The sequence below is a fragment of the Aquila chrysaetos genome, chromosome 9 (genome assembly GCF_900496995.4).
Source record: "Aquila chrysaetos chrysaetos chromosome 9, bAquChr1.4, whole genome shotgun sequence".
NCBI classification, from domain to species: Eukaryota; Metazoa; Chordata; class Aves; order Accipitriformes; family Accipitridae; genus Aquila; species Aquila chrysaetos.
This window is the reverse complement of record NC_044012.1, coordinates 36134550-36150144: the sequence shown is the minus strand read 5'-3', so window position 1 is coordinate 36150144 and position 15595 is coordinate 36134550. Positions and strand designations below refer to the sequence as shown.

Below are 15595 nucleotides of genomic sequence, written 5' to 3'. Positions count from 1 at the left end.
TCGTGGGGCACCATGGCGTTAATGCTACTGACCAACAAAGCAAGATGTGTTTCACAGGTGGCAGGCCACAGTATGCAGTGTTCCTGCAAAGTGTTTTGGTGCAGTTCATTCAAACACTAAAGTACTGTGTGGAGTACTGTGGAGAAAAGAGAGGCAGGTTTACAATTATCCTATATTTGGTATCAGATATTATCAAAATGTCCAACTAAAACCGCCTACCAACTCCATCAGCAGTTTATATATATGGAAAAGTGCCTCATGCTACTGCCAGGTTTTGTCACAAATTGATGATTATGGGGTACCAGCCTATTTGAGCATCCAGTCTGAGTAACCTTAAAAAGGCCTCCTTTGCTGAAAGTGCTGCCAAGCTGCTCGCCTTAGGATGTTTCAACGTTGGAGGCACCTCAAGCTACTAGAGCTTTTTGAAAATCTTGGCTGTAAAGTCTGAAGCTGTGAATATATAATATGTGATGGCACTAGGCCCAGCTGGAGTACAAACACACACATACAAAACCACATGAGAATATGAACAGTGCTAACAAGACATAGATACTGTGCTCTGCTGCTGCTCTCATCCCAGTTCCACAAAATGGCATATGGAAATGAAGAATTTACTCTGCCCATTTCTTCTAGCCTTAAGGTTAAATTCTGAACTTTATGGGACTTTCTGGTTTCCTCTGTTTTTCATCTCCCCTTTCAACTTAACATTGCCTTTTAGTTTTATTATCTTGAAAGCTCAGAGAGATTCTGAATTTTATCTGCAGGGAAGCTCATTTGTTTTTAAATGATTTTCAGTCTGGAAGTTGGGAGATTACAGGCAGCTGTAAAACAAATTGCCTACGAATAAAGATGAGTTTCTTGGTTACCTGAAAACCCAAATGGGTTCAAAATAAGAGTTTAAAAGATGAGATTCTTTTGGCAAGTTGATCTGATGATTTTACACCTCAAGGCCTCTTAAATAATGAGGAGGACTTGGGTTTCTCCATCTCTTATGGTCTGTTGAATTAGTCAAATGCTGAGCTGCAGTAGGATGTGAGCTCTGTTAGATAACAAGCAAGTGTATGAGAGCACTTACAATATAGCACTGTTTTAGTCAGCGTTGCATCTAGAAATCACACAACATGTGATGAGGGAAGTGTTTCACTACTCTGCAGGCACAGGTCAGGCAAGGACAACTTCAAGGTTGACAGGCAGACCAAGAAAGGGACCCGCAGCCACGGTGAGGTACCTGGCTTCAATGTTGCTCTCATCATAGGCTCTGCTTCTTGCTATGGGCAGCTGAGCCTGTACGAATGGTGAGAAAGGAAAAAAATCCACCGTGCTCTGGTGGAAATTTTAGTTCTGTCATTACATTCCCATCATTAGCAAATCCAAGTTATCAAAGTTTGGTAGTAGGATGATACAGACCTTCATTTATTCCTAGATTTCCTTTGAAATCAACTTTATTTCATGAAAAAAGGTGGGTAAATCAGGAAAATGATATGTCTGTCTTTGAGATTTTTCTGTTTTGCGAGACAGGTAATATTAAAATACTTTTTAATGAATGGTTAAACTTAATGTGATTAATAGAACATAATTTTCCTGTTCTGTGGTTAGGAAGATGATATATATGAAACAGCAGAAAAGAAACCCCGGGGAAGTAATCTTTTCTTCCCAGGTTTTTCTTTTCTTCTGCTTCTCCCTTTTAAAAGTTTTTTTTCTTCCCCCCCCCCCCCCCCCCTTTTTTTTTTTTTTGGTCACTTTACTGTCATTGCTTTGCTTTTAGGGAGAGACAATTGTGATGAGAAAGAAGTTTAAAATTAAAATGTTTCAAAGTTTGCCTTCTAATATTTTCTAAGGAAACTCAGATTGCCTGTGTTTTTCCATTTCAAGTTCTATGCTGTGCTGTCCCTGATAAGAGACTTCAGTGGTTTGAATGAACACCAAAGTATCAGCCTAAAGCAAGAAAACTGGCAAAAAACAACTCAAGGCTGTCTTTTAATGGACAATGTTTGTTCCTTTCTGCTATGATTCTCCTGTGACTGTGATCAGGAATTCTAAGGACTGTGGTACCTGCCAGTGAACTGGTGCAGATGCACACGCACATGCGCGCAGTGGGAGGAAAAACACTGCATTTGATCTGAGGGATCAAACATTTTGGGGAATCATCTGATCTCAAGGATATCTGCTCCTTCCTTTCCCCACATCCTTTTTTTTTTTTTTTTTTTTTTTTTAAAAGATGCATCCCTAATCAGGCTTTGTCACTGCTCTGTAAACAGCAGACCTGTTAGCAGTGGTGAAAGATAAAGAGATTGGCAAACAAAGAAGAGGGAGGTTGTTTTTGCATTGGTGTTTTAAATATTTATTCTAGATATGGGCCAGACCACTTCTGATTTGGAGGAAAGGGACCCCAAACACTAAGTGATACAAAACCAGAGAAGTATTATGCAGGGTGCAATCATTGTTTATTGTGTTCCTATAGCATATATTATCTTGTTGAGAATGTAAAAGCTGCTCTTTTGGGTCACAGCCCTGGTCCTCTCTGACGGTGGCTGGTGCTGGCTACCTCTGAGTAACCCTTGCTGCATAGGAGCAGTAAGTGTCTCAGGGTAGCACTTTTCCAATCCTACAGGCTGAGCAGTAGCTTAGCCCACAGCTGCTAGAATTTGGGCTGAGATAGTCAGTCCTCTGCAACGTCTGCCTTGCCTTTGATTTCATGAGATGTCTGTGTTTGGCAGGGATGGGCCTGGTGGTGAGGGTCAAAAATGAACTTGTTCTTGATTTGTTCTTTGTTTTCCTGAAAACATAACAATAATTTTGAATTTGAACAGCAATGTGTTGTCTTCTCTTTCAGATTTTTTCAGAATTTCTCGTGACAGAACAACTTTCTGGCCAGCTCTGCCCAGTCACTGAGTGGTGGGACTGCAGGATCTGGAAGGTGCACCCTGGTGACACAGATGCAGCTTTGCAGTGGGTGCTGCTGTAACATGGATTAAGCCAGGTAAGGCACTGATCACTTCAGCCACCTTTGGCCGTGAGGATATACCCACTGTTTGTTTGTCTTTATGTTGTTGTACTTGCTACTTTCTTCTGTCTGACTTAATAAGACTTAGAATTGAAGTACCTAGAGCTGAGAGGTGAGACCCGCTCCATCACCAGGTTTCTGCTGTTAACAGTTTGCTTAAATATTCTTTCATAATTATATTCAATTCTTATATTTACAGCTGCTTAAAGAAAACTTGGCCAGCCATCCTGCTTAAACGAAATGTTCCAAAAGCTTGCTGAGAAGCTCAGCAGTTATACTTTTCCTTTTGTTACCTAATTCTGCTAAGATTTATTATTATAGACCTACCAGTTGCCTTTACTAAAATACTGTTTGCCTGCTGACAAGCTTATAAGAGGGATGCGCAGGCTCGGGGCAGCTGGGACCTGAGCAAGCCCTGGCTCACAGGAAGGGCATCTGGATTCCCCCGGGGCCTTATCACCAGACCTGAGGGTGCTCAGGAGGATTTGAGTATTGCTCTTGCAATGCAAATGGCTGTGTTGCGTGCAGAAGAGGTGACTACTTTGTCCTCATTTCCAGGGGAACTGGAAATCTGGGGAATTGGATATGTTTGTCATTTTTGAGAGTGCTAAGCAAGACAGAAGTATGCTGACTTGGGTTTCCTTGTGTTTCCCAGTCTGGTCGTGGCCTGTGTACTTGTCTTTGGGTGTCTTGATATGCCAGAAAGTCTTTGCTGGTGGGGATATGCTTAAAAAGTGGTACAGGTATATGACCCAAAGTGCCTCATTGACACAAACAGCTTCTCCAATAAGAGGGTTTAAAATACACTGGTAAACTTCTCAGTAGACATGAAACTAAATCCAGTTCCTCCAGGAGAATAGAAGGCACTGATAAAAGCTTTTTTGCTGGTTTAACTGTATCTACACTAAGGCTTTTGCTGGTGTAAATCTGCTGTATAAAATCCAGAGAACGGTGGTGGCTGGGTATGCACTATGAGGCAGGAGCAGAGCAGATGGTGACCGCTGCTGTGTCAGTGCATCTGGCTCATGCTGAACAGTGATGAGTGGAGAAAAGGGATTGCTGCTGTGTCTCTGAGCTCCTGGTGAACCTGCCCCTCTGACTGCTGGTCTCTGTGAGATGCAGGGAGAGTTTCAGTCTGTATTCATATAGAATGTAGCCTAATGATACTTGACAAAGGTGTGTTGGTGCTGCAGTAGCACAAACGTGGTACAGATACAGAACTGTTCTGTATGGACTACCAAAATATGCACTCACATCCTCAGCAGCATGGCATGCCTGTCCAATAAATGGAAAATAAGTATTTCATCTTAGGGACATAGTTACCCTATAGAAAAGAAGAGGGCTTTGTAAAAGTGGGGCCAGCCCTCCTTTCCATGGAGTCAAGCAGTATGTCTACCTTTTTGTCCTTTTAAGACATCTGAATTTTTGTGCCTGCCTAAAGCTGTTACCAAAGCCGAGAAAGCATTTCTGCTGTACGACCATTAGAAACCCAGCACACTCAAGGCAGAGATTTTTTTAAGTCCTTCAAAGGCAGCTTCTGTCTTATCTATGTGTCAAGGTGCTCTGAACAGGTTTCACTATGTGTATATAGCACTGTAATTCTTTCTAGCCTCGATGTGTACTTGAAAAGGAAAAAGTCTAATTTCTTCAGTCAGTACATAACAGCTTCACAAATTCTACATGGGATGATTTATCACTGGCTAAAAAGCAGTGGTTTTTCAACCCTTAACTCTATGGGTTTCCTGCATAACTCCACCAGATTGTCACTGATCTGTCCAAGTTGCTGTAAATAAGTCACACACAGAATTTCTTCTTTTTTTTGTTGTGAGCATCAAAAGTTGACTTTCTGACTGCACAGCAGAAATACTCTATTTGCTACTTACATGAGCATAATTTTGTGACTAAATTACTTAAGTCAGCAACTAATTTCACTGCTGCCTCAGACCTACTTTAAATGAACAGGTATATTCATCAATCACCTCCCTTCTTTGCGTACTAGCCTAATCAATAAGTGAAAGAGCTATTTAAACACTTCCCCCCCCCCCCCAAAAAAAAAAAAAAAAAGGAGAATGTGTGAATAGACAAAACAGCAGAATAAAAAAATAGAGATTTTTAGGGACAGACATTGAGGTTTGATGTTATTCTGCATTAGGAGTTTGTAAATCACTGAGCGAGGGTTATGTAATGGTACCCTTCCACCCAAGGCCCTAAATTAACAGGGCATGGTGATTGCAACGTTGCGGTTGCATACAGATACATCTGACAACTTTGGAGCTCATGTAGTTTGACAATGCCTACGTGTTAAGGGATCTCGTTTTGCTGAACAGCGTGAGCACTTAAAGCACATCACTGTCATAAAAGGCAAAGGGAACACCTTGGACTGTGCTCTGTGATGGCTGTCAAATGCTCAGATGGCAGGTGTCTTGCTCAAGAATCTTATGTACTGGGAAAAGGGCCAGAAAGGGATGAAATAATGTCTCTGGAATACCTGTGGTGTGCCGGATCTTTTAGACCATACCATCTCTCAATGAATATGACTTTTGTTAATGTAAATGCAACATTGCGGACTTGCTGCAAGGAACCGTTTTTGTATTTCTGTATTGGTCACAGCTGAACTCTACCGAAGGTTACCAGTACAACCTGCTGGCTGAAAAAAGTGAGACATTTTAAAATACAGGTATTGAAGGAATTATTGTGCAGTGATGCCTAAGCCAAGAGGAATGAGAACCTTATTCTGATACTGGATGTGCTCAAAGATAACTCCTCTCCAATCAGCTGAATTACTCTGGGCTTATGTGGCTTTAGCAGAGTGTGTCATCGCAAAGATGAAAGGTGGGGTCATACATTATTAAGACTTTATACCCGATCAGCTTTTGTGGTTTGGTCTGTGATACCAGACTAGTAGTGCAGAGTTGGACCTATCTTGTGAGTGCTTTAGAGAGGGCTTAACTTCCTCTCTTCTTTTGAAACAACTATATTTTTACTAACGCCTCAACTGAGGCACCTGGTGCTGCAGAAACACAAATAAAGAGCACTGCATAGTATTCTGGGTTCATTCAATAAGTGTGACCAAGGAGAGAAAAATTTTCCACTGAGCCAGCCATGTTGCTCCACAGAATGGTTTTGCCCCAGCTTTACACCTTCCCATAATTTACCAGCACTCTGCAGCACATTCCTGAGGTACCTTGGATTAATAACATGTATTTATGATGTTAGCTTTTTATTTCTCATCTGAGCAATGACCATTTTCACAGCAATCTGTGCATCACGACTCTGCCAGTGTGAGGGGGGTTCACATTATGTCCTCACAAGGAGAGATGTAACACAAACCTGTTGCTAAGAGCTCTGAAATAGCCTCAGTTTGCAGGAATACCACAGAAATGACCGCAGATAAAAAGAAGGATGCAAGGCATTACGTAATTGATGATGGCTGGTATTGTAGAAATCTTCGCTACCCAGTTAAAACTCAAAAGCCCCATAGGGCTTTACACATCACTGGAAGTTACCATTGTCCTTTTCATTCTGTATTTTACAGCATTGAGGGCTTTTTGGTTTTATTGACTTATTTTCTACTCTCAGCTTTTATTCTTGTGCTGCATTAGAATGAAGTGGCTGACACGTGCTTGCAAACCAGAAATGCTAATTATTAGAAATATAATTATAATTTGTTTTAGAAAATTAATTAGAAATGTAAATTAGTGCTATTATATCATGATTCATTTAAAAGAAATGTTTAGTTAGATATAAGCTTTGTTTTCAACCTCAGTGTTGTAAGACTGAGACTGAAGTTCTTGCGTGAATGACATCCTTCTCTCTCCCTCTTTGTGTTTAAAACTCCATACCTACACATCTAAACAAAATGAAGGCTTTATTTCCTTTTCTCTCTTTAAGTGTACCAGTTAAGTCGCATTAGCCTGTTCTCCACCTGCAAAGCTACATGTAAATGCTTAATCACATAATCTGTTAAATCCAATATTACTTGCAGCATGTGCTTTTATAATCAGATATTTTTCAAAGTAAAAAGATGCTTGACTTCAGAAAGTGGAGGTCTCTCTTCTGGACATTGTGTAGTGCAGCTGCTGCATGTTAAAGAAACCTGAGCTTTGCAGATCAGCTTCCCTGTGGAGGAGACAACAGGGAATCAGTATATTAAATGTATCTCTATCTACATACCTATCCCAGTGCTGGAACAGAGGCCATCACAAAACAAGTACTCTGATAATTCTGCCTTCTAGAAATGTCACCCTGAAAGCTAATGACACCTTCCTAGGAAGTTTCCCTAGCCTAAAAATTGCTTACAGATGTAGAGAGGGTAGGAAAATATCTGCAGAAAACAAACTCTGCTAACCACCACTGATTTTCTCCAAGGGTGACGGCTGAACAAAACTTAAAATTAACAGCTCTCTTCAGAGACTAAAGCCTAACTCACGTGTTGGGAAAACAGTTTGAAATATTATGTGTAATAATAAAACCATTTGTTGACTCCTGTCTTAACACTACATTAATATTAACAGAACTTGCTCAGCTTTGAAGTTAGTAAGAATTGCAACTCTTTTGTGTTTGACAGGAAAATAATTCATTGCAACCCAGTGTTTGGCCTGATATTCTTGGATGTTTATGGCTGCATCTACACTACAGTTTTAGGTTGGATCAGGAACATACTTTTGAAGTAAATCTCCCAATCATTCCCACATACTGTACTTTAGTTCACACAGAACTGAATTGGAAGACGTGCTCCAACGGCTAAAGGGAATCTATGGGAATCAGTCGGAGCCTAATCAGTGCTGAAGTATAGACAGTAAAGCCAGGCAGCCTTCAGTGGTTCAAATGCACTTCTGTTCCACAACCTTAGAAACACGGCTTGTCCACCAAAAGGCTGCTTCTCCTGGGGATAAAAGACAGCTGGGTTCTCAGTGGTCGTGTAAAGGATCCCCTTCAAGCACTAATAATTCCTTTATGTTTGTATATAGTAGTAAATGCCCAAGTGTTGTGAGTTCTAGATTAGGAAAAGACTTCTCTTAGCAGTAGTTATCCCTTGTACCATATCTCAATCCCTTTTGTTTCCTTCCTTTCAAAATGTCTGGGGCTGCTTTTCTTCTTCTATTTGTGTATACTTCTAATACCTGCTAAAATGAGTGCCTCCAAGGAAGGATTCATTTTCTTCAATGTAGTAGGGTGCAGCTCTGCCATCCAAAACTCTGGGTTCGCAAAACAAAACCAAAGCTGAAATATTCCCTCCTACTGCTCCTCTAAATCCCTGTTGGTCTGTAGGGGACTGGAGAAGATAATTGCTCCCTTCAAAGACAGGAACATTCACATGAAGAAATTTTAAAGCTGAGTGTTTGTTTCAAATGGATCCTATTGTGCTTGACAGTAAAAGAGCCACAGGGCTGAATTTTATTGCACATTTGTGCAACAGGCATTAAATGTTTCATGTTAAGAATATATTAGATTGTTTTTAAAAAAAGAAACACACAGCCACATTCAGAAAGAACAGATACAGAAAATGAGTAGCATTCCTCTGAGATTTTTGTGCACTTAAAACCTGGAGATTGAAAAAAGAAAGTGCTGAAGATAATACAAAGGATTTCATCACCCCTCCCGTCCTAGCTGCCTCTGTGTGTGGTTTTTTTGTTTGTTTGTGGCTTTTGGGTTTGGGTTGGTTGGTTGGGTTGTTTTTTTTTTTTGGGGCGGGGGGGGAAGTTGTTGCAGGTCGTCAGGTGGTGGTCTTTTTGCTAGTTCAGAAAAGCATTTGCCTTACTTCAGAGGTGTCAATAATCCCATCATTACTTCAGCTTTTTGTCATGAACTTGCTGGACTAGGGCCTTCATGAAAAGTCAGGCCCAAACTAATGCTCTCAGAGTGGTGTGAAAATCAATTTGGTGGATCAGTCCTGAAGAACCAAATCCTCCCATCTTTCTTTTTGTAGCCTCTTTGATTCTGCTATCCTCACGCATTCTTGCTCAGTAAAGGTGAGAATTCTGCCTGTTGGTCTCTGTCGGGCTGTTTGCAAAGAGAGCAGCTGTTGGGCACAAGTGAAATGACGGAAATGGACCTAACAGAGCAAAGATGTGAAAAAAATGTGCAGTTATAACTGCTTGAATTCAGCTTGAATTAAAGGAATCTTTTCACTGCAGGTGAGCATAGTGTTGATGCACCCTTAACTTTGAAAGGAAAAATATTTCTACTTACGTAGTTCTGGTGCCGTGTTTTGCTGTAGTCTTTACTGTAGTAACACCAACACTGTAGTGGGGTCCTCTTTTGTTTGCCACTAATCAATGCATGTTTTCAGGATGGATTGGATTATTTGGAGTTTTTTTGCTTCATACCCTCTTGCAATAGCAAAGAAATGCTTTCTTCAACACTGAAGCAATATGAGTGTGTTCTGACCTGGGGAGTCATAGTAAGGCAGATACACAGATTGCTAATTGTGCTGCCTGTAATCATCTCCATTTCACAGGCAACTTATACCCTGCATTCTTCTGTTTCCATCTGGCATTATGCACACATTCTTTCTTTTCTGCTTCTCCGTTTTAGCCACACAGCATTAGCTATATTATAGATGCCAGGGTGGAGAAACACCATCCTTGGAAGCATGTGTGGGAGGATTGGCAAGGAGTAAACAACTGGCATTAATCATGCTACAATTAGATTTCCTTGTTGAGACTTTGATATGTCTTTGGGTGACCAGGCTAACAAACTACCAATTTCTTGTCATCAACAAGCTCTGTGCTGATTAGCATCCCCTCTATTGATCAGGATTTCTTTTTTCAGCATGTTAGAGTAGTAATCCAGGTAAAAGGATACTATCTTGTGTGCTTTATATTGGTGTGATCTAACCTTTGTGGACTTATCTCTGATATCAGAACGTCTCCTTTAGTGGCAAAGATAGTGGAACTAGAGCAATACAGAGAGGCTATTGCAGTCTCCTAGGGTGATGTACACATCTGAGAGCATTGAAAAGGGCCCCATGTGTTCAGTGGACAAAATAAAGTGTAAGTTCATCTGTTTAATTACATAATATATCCTGAGGCAGCATTACTACTGAGATTGACTGCACAAAGCAAAGACCCAGGGCTTCACAAGGTCCAGAAGGAAGTGATGGCTTCCCCGTCTCCAGCAGTCTTTAGCTGCAGCCACATGCCTTTCTGAAATAGAAACTTTGGGCAAATACAAGTTCTTAGTGCAGCATGGGAGCCATTCAGTAAAAGAGAAGACCCTTGCCTATGCAGAGTAGATATTTTAATCTGGTCTAAACTCTATGTATTAGTAACATCAAAAGAGAAGAAAATACCTTCCAGGCCTGTAGATACAGAGTTTCCTTTGAATACCTTTCCTGAAGAACCAGCACTGCCACGTCTGAAGGGTGATTTGTAAACTTAGCAGATTCTGAATCACCCAGGATGCTTTCTGCAAGTGGGAAGCCAACGTGACTCATGTTTTAGCACTGAAGGTTTCTCAAAGCAATGCTGTTTTGACAGCAGCAGTGTGGCTTTTGTGTTATCCTTCAGTTTATCAGAGGACTTATATCTTAGGTTTACTATTAAGACTTCATTTCACTATCTGGGAAGCCTTGTCAGGTTATGACCATTTGCTCATACGAATGGCTTAAGGCCATTGACAAATGCTCTTATCTAGGCTAGATTATTTTGAGAGGCCCAGTACATGTTCTGTCAAAGATGTGAAACTCGGCATGGACCATAACCAGGTATATTGGGTCTAAGTATATTACTCTAATCTTGATACCATTATCCAGAGTAAAGATTTGTCAATATAAAGATCTACATGAGCTTGAAAGCTATTATAGATTTAAGGTAATGGCATTAAAATATCTGAATAGTGTTGTTTTGCCTGATGTCCCCTCATGCTCATTTTATATTTCTTCTTGTTTCTCGTACAGTAACAAACACAGACTTCCATTCCTGTTGTGGGAGCTGCAGGGTCATTTAGTAGTGTGGTCACTGTGCTGAAAAGCTTAGTCATGATAAATGAGATAAAGTAAGGGTGAAATGAGCATTACCTACGCGTGACTGAGGAAGCATGATGCGGGGAGAAGGCTAGCTCACATAATTATCACATGCTGAAGCTGCTGATTGACTTGTGATATCCAGGATTTTGATTTAGGATCTTCTGTACAAGACCTTCCTTTTCTTTGCTATGAGAGAGCTCTTTTGAGTCATTCTTCCTGGCTTTTTAGTGATGATGAGCACACCAAGTCTAGCAATAGTGTGAGAAATATGCTTTCCACAGTTTTGCTTTGTGGCTGGACCTGGTTGTAGAATAAAAGCCATGGAAATGATTGTACCACCTTTCTGAATCTAGTAGGTAGCTAAACACCAAGTTTTAAAACTCCCCATAGGACTTTTTTTTTTTTTTTTTTTTTTCCTTTGGGACCCTGATCTACAGGATTTAATAATATATAGTAATTGCTTCATGTCTCAATCACGTTTCTCCAATTCATTGTTCACAAAAACCTGCACCTGAACTTTTACATATGCACATTCCGGCTGTGTAATCCAGGGCCAAGCTAAAACTTGAGTGCTTTATTTATCTGAATTGGTAGAATGTTTCAGCAGGCTACTTTCAGTTACGGTCCAATTCTGATGCAGAGCAAAACTGAACAAAGAAACCAGGGTGGCAAGTAAACATGCTGCTCTTGTTCCTGGAGAACCGTCAGCTGTGCACAGATGGTCTTAGGAGAGAGTAGGCACTTCAGGCTTCTTAATGACAAATAAAGGAACATGCTGGTTACTGTGTAAGTGATTCATCCATTCAGCTACACTTGTCTTTTACACACACTTCTTATGCTTCTTAATATTACATGGTACTTAAGAATAAGCACCTATTGCCTGTTCATCTTCTTAGTCATGGCGGAATGAAAAGCAACTCTGAACTTCCTCCCTGCTCTATCACCAAGCTCATTTTGTCTTGGCATTCAGTAGACCTTGAAGGAAAGAGCTAAGTGACCTGGTCATAGTGGAGCCGTAACAAATCAGATGGCATCTTCATGTGTGATAGACCAGGAGGTTTTGAAGCTGTGCATCTGCTTTTAAGAATCAAGCTAAAAATGAATTGACAGTCATGTCAGATGGGCAGCACAGAGCTACTGGAGCAGGTGATAAAGCAGTTACAATGCAGAAGGCTCCTTTGAATTTCCCAGTATACAATTTGTGTGCAGTCAGCTGAATCTGAATGTGAACTGGAAGATGCAAAGTGGTAGTGTCTGGCCAGGCTGCCATTCTCTGAGATATGCCCTAGAATTAAAGTCAGAAATTTCTTTAGCTCTTGCAGAGATGCTTGGAATATACCTTCTCAAGAATTAAATGACCATTTATACTTCTTCAGGTATCATGATAATGTTTTGTCAGCAGAAGTCAGCTTGATACTGGCTGCTTCTCCATCTCTGACTAAGGGATTTTGCATACTTTACAAAGAAGGCTGTTGGGACTGTCAGAATTTTATATACTTCATTATTAATAGGACTTTGTAGCATGTCCTGCTCTAGAAACAAAAATGCAGTTCTGAAGATCCCCTACAGAAGCCAGCAAGGCCGTCCTGCTGCAGTTGTGGCAGTGCTGCTCCTTGCTAATCAGAAAACATGAAGAGTGCAGAAATAATTACCAGTTTTTGCTGTCTGTAAGGATGGATTTGCTTCATTTGGTGCAATGTCTCACTCTACCACTACTTGCTCAGACAGCTGCAAAAGATCTGTGTTTTGTTCCTCCCGCCTTGGGATGGAAAATACTTGAGTAGGACTTCTGTTTCTGCTGAAGGCCTACATGTCTTTGTCCAAAACCACAAATGTGCATTAGAAGATGAGACACAGGAGCCTGTATGTTGGTTTGAACTGTTTTCAGTATTCCTATACCCACTCTAGGATAAGGATTATTATCCTGAATTTTGTTTTTAGTTTTATCTACGTGATTCCATTCAAAACAACATACCAGAAGCCAGATGCCATCCTGGAAATACAAAAGAAAAATATTATTGTACATCATAATGAGCTAATAATATATTTGCTACAGAATTATTAATAGTCTATGTTTATATGTTACTTTTTTGAAAGGTTTACAAAATACATTAATGCTGTGAGTTCAGCATTACTTCCACTGCTGTCTAGCATCAAAGTCTCACTTCAGTGGGAACAAGACCAAATTTTAACAGAAAGACAGCTGTACTACCTGTCACTGATTGTTATTTGTTGCTATGTATGTTCTTACTTTACTACGCATACCTGCTACATGTGGAATGCTGTGAAAAGCAAGCAGAGCACATGCAAATTGTAGAAGAAACTATGCAAAATAGATTTTCCAAATGAAAGATGACATGCCATGATATTGTCTTAAGCACTGACGCAGAAGAGAATAATTTGTTTGTTGATCCTTTGCATTGCAGTGACACACACAATAGTACTGGACCAGGAGAGCATTGTGCAAAGTTGAGCTCAGCTGTGGATTGAAAAGTTTATTCCCTTCAAAGCCCTTACAGTCCAGCTCTCTGTGTCAGTAAACTGGCAATGGATTGGTCTTTGTTTGTATGTGGAAACTGCAACTAACATAAAACTCAGATTCTCACATTCTAGAAATAAAATTCAGAGGTTTAGGAGTTTTCCAGATGTTTGATTCCATCTTCCTCCATAGCACCAAAGGGTTAGTTTGCTTTATACTCTCTTGGTTGTCATTTGTTACAGACAGACTTGGCTCCTTCCTATCTTAATTATAGGCTTAATTAGAAGGAAAGATCAATATTTAGGATGATAAAAGTACACAGATAATTAGAATAATAAAACTCCAAAGATAATGAAAACTATTAAACTACTTTTCTGGATGACATGAGGATATGGAATAATCTTTGGTAGATCTGGCATTTTGATTGTAGCGGGATTGTCTCTGACCTCAGAATCTGGAGTTGAATAAGAACAAAAAAAAAAACTAATACAAAAAATGGCAGGAACTCAGCATTTCCCTTCTTATTCTTCTGGACTGTACATGACTGTTCACCTGAAAAAATACTTAATTCATTGTCCTCAGGATCAGATGGTGATCATCTGCTTTCCCTTTTTGTAATGCAGGCAATAGTCTCATCTACAACCCCTGTTTGAAGACCTGTAATTTCTGGTGAGACATCCACTTGCTAAGTCAAGTTAAATTTCAAAAGGCAATAGATGTCTTTTGAGTTCCTCTTAGTAGGGACCAGATACTGAATAAGTTTAATTTCTGAAGTGATCTGCAAGAAAATGGAAATGTGTCCTTTGTTTTTTTTGGTTTGGTTTGGGTTTTTTTAGCCAAAATTTTCTTTTGTTTTATAAAATAAAATAGAGGGGTTGGGCTCATCTCCTGCCTCCCTTTTCTCCTGTTTATACTTTGTTGTGATGAAAAACTCTAGGCACTGTCCTGCCTGGGCTTCTTCAGCCCCTTTGCCATTGAACCAGAACACCATTTGGGTGCAAATCGGTGAGACCATATAGTGATGTGGAGCATCGTAGCGTGGTTTCCATGATAAGGGTTTCGTGGCCCGGTTGTGCTTGTTTTCCTCCCACCATTTCAGGCTTTTGGTTCTTCCAGTTCTCTGAATGTTTCCACTGGGCTGTGATCATCATCTCACAATGTTATGCAACTCCACCCTTAGCCTAACACTTGTGATTTTTTTAGCAGGTTGGGGTTGGGATTTTTTAGAATTCAACCACTTCTGTGAAAATAGCATCACTGTGGTCATGCTGAGATGTGCTGGTAGAAAAGAGACACTGTTATAATTCTAATGGTGAAGGGGAAAAGCAAAGTAGTTGTTCTCTGTAAAAGCTTTCTCTGTCAAGGTGTCCTGCTGGGTTTTGGTTGGTTTTGTTGTTGTTTCTTCCCCCTTTCCATTAAAGCTGGTACTATCTCTGCTTTATGAAAAGCTAAACTTAGATATTTTACTAGGCAATGACAAACCATCCCTGGAACTCTGACCAGCCTCTGACCATGCAACCACTGCTGTATGTGGTTGCATATTGGGACCTGCAAAAGAAAAGAGGATGACAACTCAGATGGAGTCACAGCACTGTCTGTTAACCTTCATTCTGAACTCGAGAAAGAGGAATACTATATAGAAGTGAAAGTAAGTCAGGGAAAGCTTATAGTGCTGTCCCAGTGAAAAGGTGCTGTGTGAGCAAGGAAAGCAGAATACATTCCATAGCACAACTATAAGGAAAGTAAAATTGATGTCCAAATCCTACTAGGCGTTGAAATGTGATCCAGGGGAAGTGGAAGCAAAAGATATGTTTGTATGTCTTTGTGAGAGAGCTCTTGGGCTGTGGGCAGAAGCGAAGTGTCTGTGTGGCTGCTGGTGCTGCAGAAAGATTCTGCCCCCCCGCCCCCTTCTGGTTAAAAGAAGGCTTCCCCTCCTCTCCCCTCACAAAAAGCACTTTTTTTCACAGAGAATTACTTGAGGATTTGTGACTGTGGAACAATGGATCGATACTTGTTTGCGAAAAGCTTCAGTTAAAGTGGGACAAGTGGAGATTAGCTAGATGATCTGCCAGTTGTCCATCACTATAGATTTCTCGTTGTTAGCTGGAGAGGTTTATCTTGCCCTCCCTGTTCAGAGCGGAGA

The 15595-nt window shown here is 40.5% G+C and overlaps 1 protein-coding gene across 1 annotated transcript in view; it reads left to right on the top strand.

Moving 5' to 3' along the window:
• The first annotated feature begins 2913 nt into the window (after positions 1-2913).
• GALNT9 (polypeptide N-acetylgalactosaminyltransferase 9) overlaps positions 2914-15595 on the top strand; it is a 222179-nt gene continuing 209497 nt past the window's right edge. Inside the window, exon 1 of the mRNA XM_030026236.2 lies at positions 2914-2980. The gene's annotated coding sequence lies outside the window, so the exon portion shown is untranslated. The remainder of the gene's footprint in view (positions 2981-15595) is intronic.